The sequence below is a fragment of the Arachis ipaensis genome, chromosome B4 (genome assembly GCF_059453495.1).
Source record: "Arachis ipaensis isolate K30076 ecotype BB chromosome B4, ASM5945349v1, whole genome shotgun sequence".
Classification (NCBI taxonomy): domain Eukaryota; kingdom Viridiplantae; phylum Streptophyta; class Magnoliopsida; order Fabales; family Fabaceae; genus Arachis; species Arachis ipaensis.
In genome coordinates, this window is record NC_142439.1 from 127,537,494 (window position 1) to 127,550,084 (window position 12,591).

Consider the following 12,591-nt stretch of genomic DNA (forward strand, 5'->3'; position numbering starts at 1 on the left):
ACTTTCCATAACTTTATAATTTTTTCCTTTATTTTTCAAACTTTTTCATCACATAATCTACCATAGATAATACTATTGATAGAATCGTAGCTAGCAGCCATTAGGTATGAAAAATAAAAAATAGAAAAAGAACAATGTCTAATGTCTGAATTATGAATTTTCTAAATGATAAATAATTATAAAAATTCACTATTACTATAGGGGTGTTCATAGATCGTATCTGATCTGCATATCCGCGGTGTTTATTCGAATTTGAACCAAAAATTGCAGATATGGATTCGATCCGCAACGTTATCAGATCGGATCGGATCAGATTCGCACACTAATCGAATCGAATTGCGGATTTTGTGTTGGTATCCGCATATCCGCGTATCCGCAAAAATAAAGAAATAAATAAGTAAATATTCTTTTTATGTTTTATTTCAACTAATAATTATCATATATGTTATATTATTTTAATTTATTATTTAAAAAAAATATGTTTATATTATTTTAAGAGTAACCATATTTAAAAAAATAGAAAAAATAAATTTTATTGATATTTTTTTAATAAAAATAAGCTTTTAAAAATATTTTTGAGTTTTGCGGATATATCTGATATCCGATCCAATCCGTAAATGTGCGAATTGGATCGGATCGGATCCAAGCTAAAAAACTGCGGATATTAGATCCGATCCAATGATTTTAGTGCGGATTGGATAGAAATTTTGACCATATCCGATCCGATCCGATCCGCGTTCATCCCTAATTAATTATACACGGTAATAATTAGCCAATATTTTTAATAAAGATACTTGCTACAATTAGATGAAAATTATGCCATTATATTTTATTAACCATTATGATTAATCAATGAAAATACTTACTAAATATATATGTTATCTACATTAATTATATGCCAATATTTTTAGAAAAGAGCTAAAAGAGGAGATATATAAATATATATAATATTATTGCTATATTGGAAGCAGATATAAATTGCTACGTTCTTTTTTATTATATTATACAACTTAAAATTATAGTATCATGTTATTATTAATTGTAAATACTTGCTACAATTATATCAAATTTAATTATGACTCTAAATAAAGAAAATATATAACAATCAATATTATTTTTTTTTAATTCAATATTTACTATAAATATAAAAAGTAAAATAATTAATGAATAAAAATAGGAGTAGAAAATAAAATATATTAATTAAAATTCAATTTGTTAAATAATTGATCTTGTGTCCATGCAATATAATTTCACAAAAATGTTATAAATCACAGCCTTTTTATACCACAAAAGAAATACTATATGTCATTTTTAGTAGATAAAAATAATTATAAAAATTAATTATTAATATTGATCAATCACAATTTATTATTGATACTTCAATCCTTTTTAAAATATGTTTTACTTTTTTAAAATACAATGCATGTACCATATATACCTTTTCTATTATTATTATTATTATTATTATTATTATTATTATTATTATTGATATCAAATTAAATGAGTCATCATTAATGTGTGTACCAATTATCTACTAATAAAATTATTACACATGAATGAGAATTAGAACTATATCAATTAATATAATTTGAATAATTAAAAATATTAATGATTGATAATTAGTTTAATAATGTATTGATACCTCACTTTCATTAGTTGATAATGTATTAAATATTGATTTTATATAATTATAATAAAGATATTTTCCTAAATTAGTATAATTATACATTATTCATTAAATGTTAATTGTAATATAATTATAATAAAGATATTTTTATAAAATAAATTTTGAAAAAAGAATAATACTTTCATTTTGGAGAAAAAATAAATTCATGAGGAATTGACACCTCACTTTCATTAATTGGAAAAAAATTCAATTTTAGTATATTAAGTAAATTTTTTTATGTATTAATTTTATATTTAATATTAAAACATACAATTTACTATGTTATTTTACTATTACTATATGTAGTATTACATTATAAAATATAAAAATTAAAGTGATTATTATATAGCTTAGATGGATTGGACTAAATATAAAAATATAAAATAAAATATTATTATTAAATTTTAGTAATTTTAATTAGTCAATAATTTAAAATAAGATAGAAGTGACTATTCATAATTGAATAGTTTTGGTTGATTAGATTAAACAAATCGAAAAACGCTCTAAATAAAAAGTCAAATTAACTTTAATATTAAATTTATTAATACGATTTTAATTTTATATAATAGTTAGATAATAGATTAGTAAAAACAAATGGAAGGATGACTTTAATTAGTATTCGATAAAATATTTATTTAGAATAATTAAAAAAAAGGTAAAAATATGATATTATTAAAAAAATATATTTTTATGTTTAAAAATTTACATTTAAATAAAATATTTGTAAAATATAAAATTTAGAGTAACATAACTTCATGAACATCAATCATTAATCAATTATGAACTAACATAAAATTATAATACAATTTATTTACGAAAAAAAATCAACAATTAATATTAGTAAATATAAAAATCATCCAAACACTTTGATTAAAAGTATGAGTGGTTAATTATATTATTAATAATATTTTGTTCATAACAAAAAGTAAAAATATAATTATTCAGATTTAGATTTTAGAAGAATTAACGTTATAAGTAACAAATGATCTATTTTATCATGCATATTATAAATTAATAAATCAAACTAAATGATATAATGAATTCTAATTAATTAATTGGTATAAATTATAATAAATTATATGATATTTAAAAAATAAAATGAATAAGAAGAAAACAAAATGAAATAAAAGAGATAGAAGACTACAATAAAATAAATTCAGTGAGAGTTTTTTTTATATAAATTTCATATCACATCCGTTTCAATAATAATAAATAAAAATACGTCAACTTGATATCTAAGAGAAAATGATGAAATAAAATCATAATACAATTCTAAAGTAAAAGCTGAAATTAGACCATAATATCATTGTACAACACAAATTGAAAGTAATTTTACACTACAATATACTACACAAACAGGTAAATGACTTAAGTTTAAATACGAATTTTTTTTATTTATGCATACACGATAACATATCATATATTGCTCTGAATGATGAGCACGGGAGTTAGAGAGTGTGTGGTGGTTTGTGTCTACGATAGTTGCCTTCTTGCGACGACGCCTCATAGGAAGAAAAAGAATTGTTGTAAAAGCTACACAATGAAAGAGTAATTGGTAAACAAATGATATTTTCTTCTAGCATATATGGTCTTTTACAGTGGTAAAATAAAAATAGAAGGAATAAAATTTTGTATTTTTATATTAGAAATAGAATTTGATATTTATCCTAATAAAGTTAAATAACCAACTAGTTATAACTCATGTATTTAAATAAATAAAATAAAAATATTTTTAAGAATTAATCAAATCAATTAGTTGATAAAAACAATTAGTATAATTGATTTTATTTGATTTATTGAATTCAAAAAAATAAATTAAGAAATAATTGATTGAATTAATTAGTTGAAATAATTAATTGAATTAATAATAATACACAGATAATTGAAATAGTTTATATACGAATTTTTTAAGTTATTATTATTATTATTATTATTATTATTAGATAATAAAGAAAAATTAGAAATGTATCAATATTTTTAAAATTAATATAATTAAAATAACTAAAAATATTTAAAATCAATGTGCCTTATTAATATCATAAGATTTGATCATTTTATGATTAGAATCAAATATTCTTATCATGATTACCATGACCAGTGCTATTATCATTTCATTATCATATATTATTATTATTGTTATTATTATTATTATTATTAAAATGATTAAAAATATTTTCAATTAATATATAATTGATAAGTAGTTTAATAATGCATTAAATATTGATTTGATATAATTATAATGAAGATATGTTTCTAAATTAGTATAATTATGTATTATTCATTAAATATTAATTATAATATAATTATAATAAAGATATTTTTATAAAATAATTTAGAATAGAAAAAAATGCATTCATTTTGGAGGAAAAATGGAGTCACGAGGGATCGACACCTCACCTTCATTGGTTGGAAGAAAACCCAGTTTTAGTATATTAAGTAGATTTAAAGAAAATATATTTTTTTAACTCATTTTACATTCAATTAATTAAATTAAAAATATATTTTGTGACAATTCCAGTTAATATATCATATTTATTTTTTTCCAATAAAACAAATTAATAACACTTGTCTTACTAGTAGAGTATCATTTTCTATTTAGCAATTTTTTTTTATTAAGCAAATATGTAAGCTCATTTTTTAGAAAAGAATAGAAATCTTACAACAAAATCATCAGCTTAACTCACTCAGTGATACAGTTTTAATATATATCTACTCAAACTAACTTGAAGCTACTTTGAATAAAAAAGACATTTTCAAGTGAAATAAACTATCCAAAGGATGTAAGGTTGCATGTCCACCATACACTTTCTTTGTGAATGTCCACAAATTTTTTTTTTCTTAAATCTAGACCATTTGTATTCTTTTTTTTATATTAAATCTGGTTGGTTACAAACAATGAAATAGTCATGTTCCAAAGAGTACTCAGAAACAGGTGAAAAGCTTCCTATATTATAATTATACTTTTCATGTGTGGTTTCAAGAATTGAGATTCCTACCAGACAATTTTTTATTAATTTCTTCTGGTTCATAGTATCAAACACAGTAGTTAAAAAAATCAAATCAAGAATTAATTACAAAATTGTTTATCCAAGTATGCTTTTTAAATAATTAAATATTATAAATACTTTTTTATTGTACTCGATATTGTGTAAAAAATAAAAAAAAAAGGTTGATAAACACTCATAAATTAAAATATATATGCGGTAGGTGAATGATAAATGTAATCTTTGATCATAGTCATAGGTATTGACTATTAATGAAATAAATTAAGGAAAATTCAATCCACACATGAGTGGACAATTGGGTAAAGACAACAAATTACTAAGAGTTGGCAATTTGAGGCAACATAAAATGCAGTAATAGATGCAAGCCTAGCTTAAATTGAGACAAACTCAAAGAGAAAGAAAAACAAAAAAGGGTTAAAAAAGTTAATCAAAAAAGGAGATTAAAAAAATTTAAAAAAAAAAGGAAAAGAAAGTTGGATTACCTGTGGTCCAGGGAAGCCACCGGTGGCCAGTTAATGTCTTTCTGTAACAGTATATTCTTGCTCCTCAATACCATACCTGCCACCAAATTGTTACTCATTTTTATTATTTCATATTTAACTAGTGAATGAGCCCGTGCATCGCACATGATAATGAAAATGATGTGTATATCTTAGGGTGAAAAGGCACAATGAACTAGTGGTTATGTTGCATTTATCAATGCAGATTCTTAGTATAAATTCTTTTTTTTTCCTTCCAAGTATAGAAATAATACATTTAGTAAGGGATGAAAGGCACATTTGTGAAACTACTTCTCATTGCACTAGAGGAAAACTAAGTGTCGCCATTTTTGTGATTAAAATTGAATATATGTATACTGATCTCTGTACCTTATAATTTTCCTATCTAAAAAGGGTTTCAAGAACTTAAAATGAAAATATTACTAAAGTGGCCTGGGAATTTAATATTTCAGGCAATTTTTTTGTTTGCATTTTTATTTTTCTAATTTTTTATTTTTTAAATTTTCTGAAGGAAAAAAAAGTAAAAATAATAAATTAATATTTTTTATTTTCACATCTATTTTTTTTAACGAAATTTAAAAATAAAAATACTGAAAATTAAATTGCAAACTATATATACCATGGAATCATTATCTTTGACTTCATAGGTAAGAACATATTCTAACCCATGAAGAAGATCCTTCAGCTTGGTTTCATTAAGCAACTCTTTTCCCAGAGTCCCGTAAGATCCGCATTGACCTGAAATCATACCGAAACAAGCAGTAACTGGATCCAGGCAAACTAAGTTTTCTTGCATCAAACGAATTCTTCCTTACTTATAGTAAAACCGCGGAACATAGTTCCGGGTATGTAGAGTAATTCTTCAAGTCCACTTTCCTTAAATAGGGAGCACCCTCCAAGCTGACCTTGACAAACAGTGGACCGGACCCCGGTTGTCCATCTTTTTCGACCCGCCCTGTCGCACGAGGAATATCAGAATTCAGAAATCATTTCCACAGGTATGCTCAAACTTTCGATTATTCTACTTACTTGGTAGCTGGTGCACTGCTATTATTATTCGCAGAACCATTAAGACTGGGTCTGCTCTCATTGAAAGCATGAGGCTTCTTGTTGTCGAAACTTCTTTCATTTTGGCTTGTTGAACCCCAAGACTCTCAAGCAGAGAACCAGGTTTTAGAAGAAGGCCTTGGCGACAGAATTGTATTCACTTCTGAATTAGATAAAAAATTCCCCTGCATGATCAGAGCATGTTACAGTCTTACACATACTAAAAACAAGATTGCAATTACTTTAAGTACCCAAAGATCATAGTTAAAAAGGATATTTCCTCAGACTAAATTGACATTTACCTTCTGGAACCCATTCATTACATCTAAGAATCCTCTTTTGTTACCCAAAACAGCAGCCTTTGCAGGGGAAAAGAGGTTTCTCATCAAACTGAGTTGAGCTTCTTAAGCAATGATCAGAATCTCTCTCGGTAGCTTTCAGGTTCAGATTACTTTTATGCTCGTCCGGTAAGGGCGAAACCGAGCTGTCAGCAGAAGAACAACCAGACAATTCCATGTAGTTGCGCACTTTCAACTCAGAGCTCTCCATGTGAGCACATTCCATGGCAGTCGACGAAACCAACAAAGTGACATTGCTTTTGCCCTCCTCCTTCCCCGCTATGCTAAATACCGGCGGTGACATCAAAATTCAAACCAAGAAGTTCCTAAATTTTGTGTTTTCCCTATCAAACAACAAAAACAGCATTCGAAATGGTTCATGAAACAAACAGAATAACAGATCATTTTGACTAAACAGAATCTTGCACTACACTCCACAGCCTTCAAACTTATCAATCAAACAGAGAAAACAATACATTGAAACACAGCTTTCCCACAATACTCATAAGCAACCTCAATGTCATAAAATCCAATAATAGATTGAAAATTGAATCATACCTTTGCTCAAATTTTCTTTGCTTTGATCCAAAGAAGCTCCAAATAAACAACAATAGCCAAGTACAAATTCTTAAATTGCAATAAGGCAAAGTTAGGAACTTTATATACCCAATGAAAACAAATAAATATAACACAAATTAAAAAGAAAATGAGAATCGCCATTCATTGCTGCAAAGACTCACAGATAGAATGATAGATACACATATTAAGTAATAACTAGTGTAAAACCTGGGCGTAGCCCGGGCTGAATACTATTCCTTTATAAAATTTATTGATATTTATTTGTTAATATTAATAGTTATTATTTTTAATTTAAAAAAGTCTTTGTTTATAAAAATTTATTATATAATGTATAAAACTATTTTATTCTATATTTATAGAGAATAAAATAATCTTATTATTTTTCTAGCTCATATTAAAAAATTCTATTTAAATATAAAAATTATTATATTTGTGTTTTTTTTTTGTGTCTATTATGTTTGTGTTTAAGTATGTTACTCTTATACAATAAAAAAATAAAAATTTTAGTAAAAATAATTTATATTCTAACCACACAAACAATAAATACTAACTAAACGATATTTATTTATATTTTTAGCCTTTAGTGTATAACCTGTGCTACCCGTAAATCATGTACTTAATTTATTTTATTATATTTATGTATAGTTTGTTTATAAAAATTTTAATATATATTTATTAAAAGAATTAATTTACTTAATATACAGAAAAATTAAATCATTAATCTCTTTTATTATATTAATGTTTAATTCAGTTAATAATTTTTTTTCAAATAGTAACCTTTAAAATACATTGTAACTAAATTTTAAAAAATAGATAAATTAACTATTATGAAAAGGTAAAATTAACTATTATAAAGGAGGTTAATATTTTAATAAAAAATAATTATATTAATTAAAATACAAAACACATGAAAAAAATACTATTCGTATACTAAACACTTTTGATATCTTTATAAAAATATAAAAAATGATTAATTAATCACAAAGTTAAATTATTTTTAATTAACAATGGAAACAAAATTTTTGTATAACTGTTAAGAAAATACAAATGTCAAAATAGTATTTATTATAAAAGATATACATATAGCAAGAGTAACAAAATTTAATTACTGAATATGTTATTTCTTGATATCTATTACTAATAAATTTATAAATATATCATATCTTTCATTGTAATATGTCTTTTACCACCAAAATTTTGAATAAAATAAAAAAATATTTAATTTATTATTTGTCATGATAGTAGATAAAATAGTGAATTTTATTTATTTGTTTAATTATTCAAGATAAGATAGTGAACTTTATTTATTTGTTTAATTATTTAGTAGAGGATTTTTATATAATATCTAAAATAGAAAGACAAAAACACTACCTATAAAAATAGTAATAATATAAATCATGTCATCACATACACAAATCTTAAAAAATAAATTAAAAATAATAAACAATTAGATATGAGATTAAATATCATTTTTTTATTATATAAGAAGGATTATTATTATTATTAACAACAAAAAGACTAATAATTATAAAAAAAATAGTAAAGCAGTGAAAAACAAATAGTTTTAATGCGATTAAATTTTTATACGTTCTTCGAGTCTCTGCTTATTTGATAATTAATAATTTTTATTAACATTTAAATTTAACTTATTATATATATAAATTTGTTACAAATTTTTTGTATTAATGAGTTACAATTATTTCATAAGTATTTTGTGAGTTAAATGACATTTAATTATTTATTTTACTAACCTAAAGGAGTATTTATTTCTTTTATAAATAAAATCATAAAATTCTATCTTTAAAAATTAATTTATACTACATCAAAAAAAAACTTTTACAATTTGTACCATCTTAAATAAAATATTTATATTAAAAAATCATTTGATTAAATGTTGTTTAGACTAACAAACATTTTTAAAAAAGAAGTCTGTTAAAATCCGTTTTTCAATGAATTTTTTTTATTTTTTAGATGAATTAGACATTATTATTATGCATTAATATATTCTACTTAACTATCATAAACTTATATCCAATGTGAATGATCTTTTTTATTTAGGTATATTCTTGTACATAAGTTAAATATGATATCAATATTGTCACTTACACACAAAATTTTAACATTAAATATTCTTAAAATCTGTAATTATAAATTATATTTTTTAAATATATCATCTTATTGTAAAAAATAAATTTAAAAAGGTAATACAAAAAATATATAAATTATATCCTATTAATAAATTACACTCCAATGTGATTTTAACTAACATTATTTAAAAATATTTACTTTTTCAATATCCTATAAAAAAATATTCCAATACAAATTATATGACAATAAATTTTTTAATCATAATCAATTTTCTAAAATTACATTTATACCAATATGTATTGCCTATCTTAAAATACTTTTACATATGAATTGTTGTATAAGTTTATTGACCTCTCTGCAAAGCAATTAGAGAAAAAAAATATTAAATAAATATAAATACCAACTCAAAAGAAAAGAATTATTTCTAAATAATTAAATTTCAATTCAATTTGCACTTAAAAGTTGAAGTAAAAAACATATCAAAAAATAAAAACACTATCATAAAACTATTTTCTTTAATAGCTTGCACAATATGATACAACTCTACAAATTTACGTATATTTTTTTTAAGATAAAAAACTCTTTAATTAAATAAAATTAACAAAGTTGTTATTTACGTTTATTGGTGTATTTTTGCTGGCAGTTAGCATCAAATGCAGATTTATTATTTTGATTAGCTACCTTTAGCAAAGATGCCAAATAATCATAATTTAAATCATTATCTATTCAGTAAATGAGATGAGAAATAGACTATGAAAAATAACAAATGGATAACAGTTAAAAGCAAAGGACAAATACAAATGTTCGTAAAGTTGATTTAAAAAAAAAGTGGGTTAAACATAATGAAGAGGAGAATAATTTTAATAACGATAATAGAATCATGTGATCATGAAATTACAGATAGAGATACACAAAATACACAAAAAAATAAGTGGTCAAAATTCCAATGATTGCAAGATTACAGTACACAATTTATTCAAATCATCAATGTGCAAAATTCACTCATAAATCTTAAAAGAATCTCTTCCTCGCAAAAAAACGACCATGCAGATAGAAAATGCAGAACACAGAATAAAAAGAGCATATTTTTCCCATAAATTGAGAAGTTCTTTTATCTTTTAATTGAAAATCTTAAAAGTTCTTTCCCTCCATCAATAAGTAGGACACAACTATAACCTGTTAACCACAATTATTAGGAAGCTAAGGTAACATAACCATCAATAAGTAGGACACAACTATAACCTGTTAACCACAATTATTAGGAAGCTAAGGTAACATAACCATATGATGCTAGATCTATAGTTTATAGTTTAACCAACCAATAAAGCAAGCAAACAACATAACCATATGCAACGTTCTCAGCAACAAAAACAACAATTAAATTAAAACAAAAAGATAAAATGAAGCAAATCAGCTTAAACAAATCAAAATAAAATTTTAGGTGAATTTCAGAACAGTGCATTATATCCCATAGTCATAAGAAATAAGAAAAAGATATAGATGTACTTCTCTAATGACTTGCCTCTGCAAAGAACTCCTGCTTTAATTTGATCTGACCTAAACCCAAAAACACACACACGAAACAAACTAAAGGAAGAAAAACAAATGTTTTGAAATAAAAATAGAAGAAGATTAGAAAAAAACTCAGTAGTTTTTTATTTTGAAATAAAAAAAAAAAGCTTACCTTTGCCTCACAGCCAATAACTTCTTCAATGGCAAGATATCTACCACCATTCTTCTCTTCCATCTCAAACAGTGAATATCCACCGGTTAGCTTTCCGGCATCACCACCTTACTACTGAGCTGCTGCCTCTTCGCTGACAGCACCAAGGTTTAGTGCATCTAAAACCGACAACCGTCAGAAAAAAAGAAACTTAAATAGTTATATCCAAATTGGTTGAGCCTTCTAAATAAGAATAACATAGTGAAAGAGAATGATGACGGAGCAGCAGTAGAAGAAACACATACCGCAATAACCATATTTGACATTGGCATGAGAGCTTCTTCTCCACTGTGAAAGCTCTGTTTGCCTCTGCTCCTGAAGCTTGGTTCTCCTTGTCTGCCTCATCTTCTCTCAGATCTTGCTCTCATTTTCTCCGCTTGTTTCAACACTCTCACTTAATGAATACTTTCTACCACTGCTCGGTAGCTTCCTTGATACGGACGAAGAAGATGATAGAGAAAACAAATCCGAGAGAGAGTGCGAGAAGAAGAGAGAGAGAAAATCAAGGAAAGATATCCTGATTTGAAATTTGTTCAATCATGCTCTGGTTTCAATGCAAGTTCAAATTCTGATCCTAAAAGGGAAAAAACGCGCTCAACATGCAACTGATTTGGATTTACAAATTTACTTCGAATGCTTTTACAGGTGAGAGTTGTGTGAAAAAGTTGCTATCATTTTGAATTAGCAAGACACTTGTCAATTATTCAAATAAAACACTTGTTGATTAATTAGGCTATACACTTGTCAAGCATTGAACCTACTATTACTCTCCTATTATATATTAATTAATAATAATAGATAGATTAATAGAAGATAATAGATAGATTATTACTTTTCGGTGGAAAAAGTTACAAGACAAAGTTCTAAAAATAACCCAAGGGGAATAAAATTAAAAACATAGTACAAAACAAGCTGTAATAAATAATAATAATAATAATAATAAATTAAAAAAAATTCACATGAAAATTTATGAGTCAGAGTCTTTCACTCTTGGTTGAGTCATCTTCCATGAAAGCACATTTCAGTAGATAGACGAAAAACAAAAAGCAGATTCTTTTTTCAGTTTCATCTTTTGAAAATAAAATAAAATAAAATCATCCAGAAGTGAAGATAACAAAACACGGACTCAGTTTGGTTTTGGTCAGAAAATAAAAAGGGAAAGTGAAGAAGAAAAGTTGAAAGAACAAATAAAAAAAACAGAAACTAGTGAGCACTACTTTGTGTTAATAATGCACTGAAAGAAAAAGAAAAAAAAGAAGTTTTTGAGAGTTTTCTCATCCATTACTGGAACAAAAATAGGAATTAAGAAAAAGTGGAATAAAGATGCATGTCCCAGTTGAAAGCAAAAAAGGGGAAAAGCAAAGGGACACAGAGAATTGCAGAAGGGTTTCAATGAAAAGTCCATGAAGCAACATAAAAAAAAAAAAAAAAACCTTAGGAGGTGAATAGTTAGGAGTTTTACTTACTTGTGCTGAAGAAGAAGAAGAAGAGGCTAATATTGAAAGATAGAGTGGAAGAAGAGAGAACTAAATGAAGAAGAAGAAGATCATATTTGTTTAGCACAGACTATTGAGATATAGACACTAGGCACGGATCTAAAAAAAGGTAATAGTGGCCTTAGTTTTTTAAGATTTTGAAGAAGCAT

At 24.7% G+C, this 12,591-nt stretch overlaps 1 pseudogene across 1 annotated transcript; it reads right to left on the reverse strand.

The window, feature by feature from the left end:
- Nucleotides 1–2,898: 2,898 nt before the first annotated feature.
- LOC107639131 (auxin-responsive protein IAA9-like) lies at nt 2,899–10,723 on the reverse strand (annotated as a pseudogene). Its single transcript, XR_015881256.1, has 6 exons — nt 7,115–10,723; nt 6,521–6,900; nt 6,201–6,403; nt 5,791–6,126; nt 5,154–5,229; nt 2,899–3,199 (listed from the first exon to the last, which is right to left on the reverse strand). The product of XR_015881256.1 is annotated as an auxin-responsive protein IAA9-like (transcript).
- Nucleotides 10,724–12,591: the final 1,868 nt, after the last annotated feature.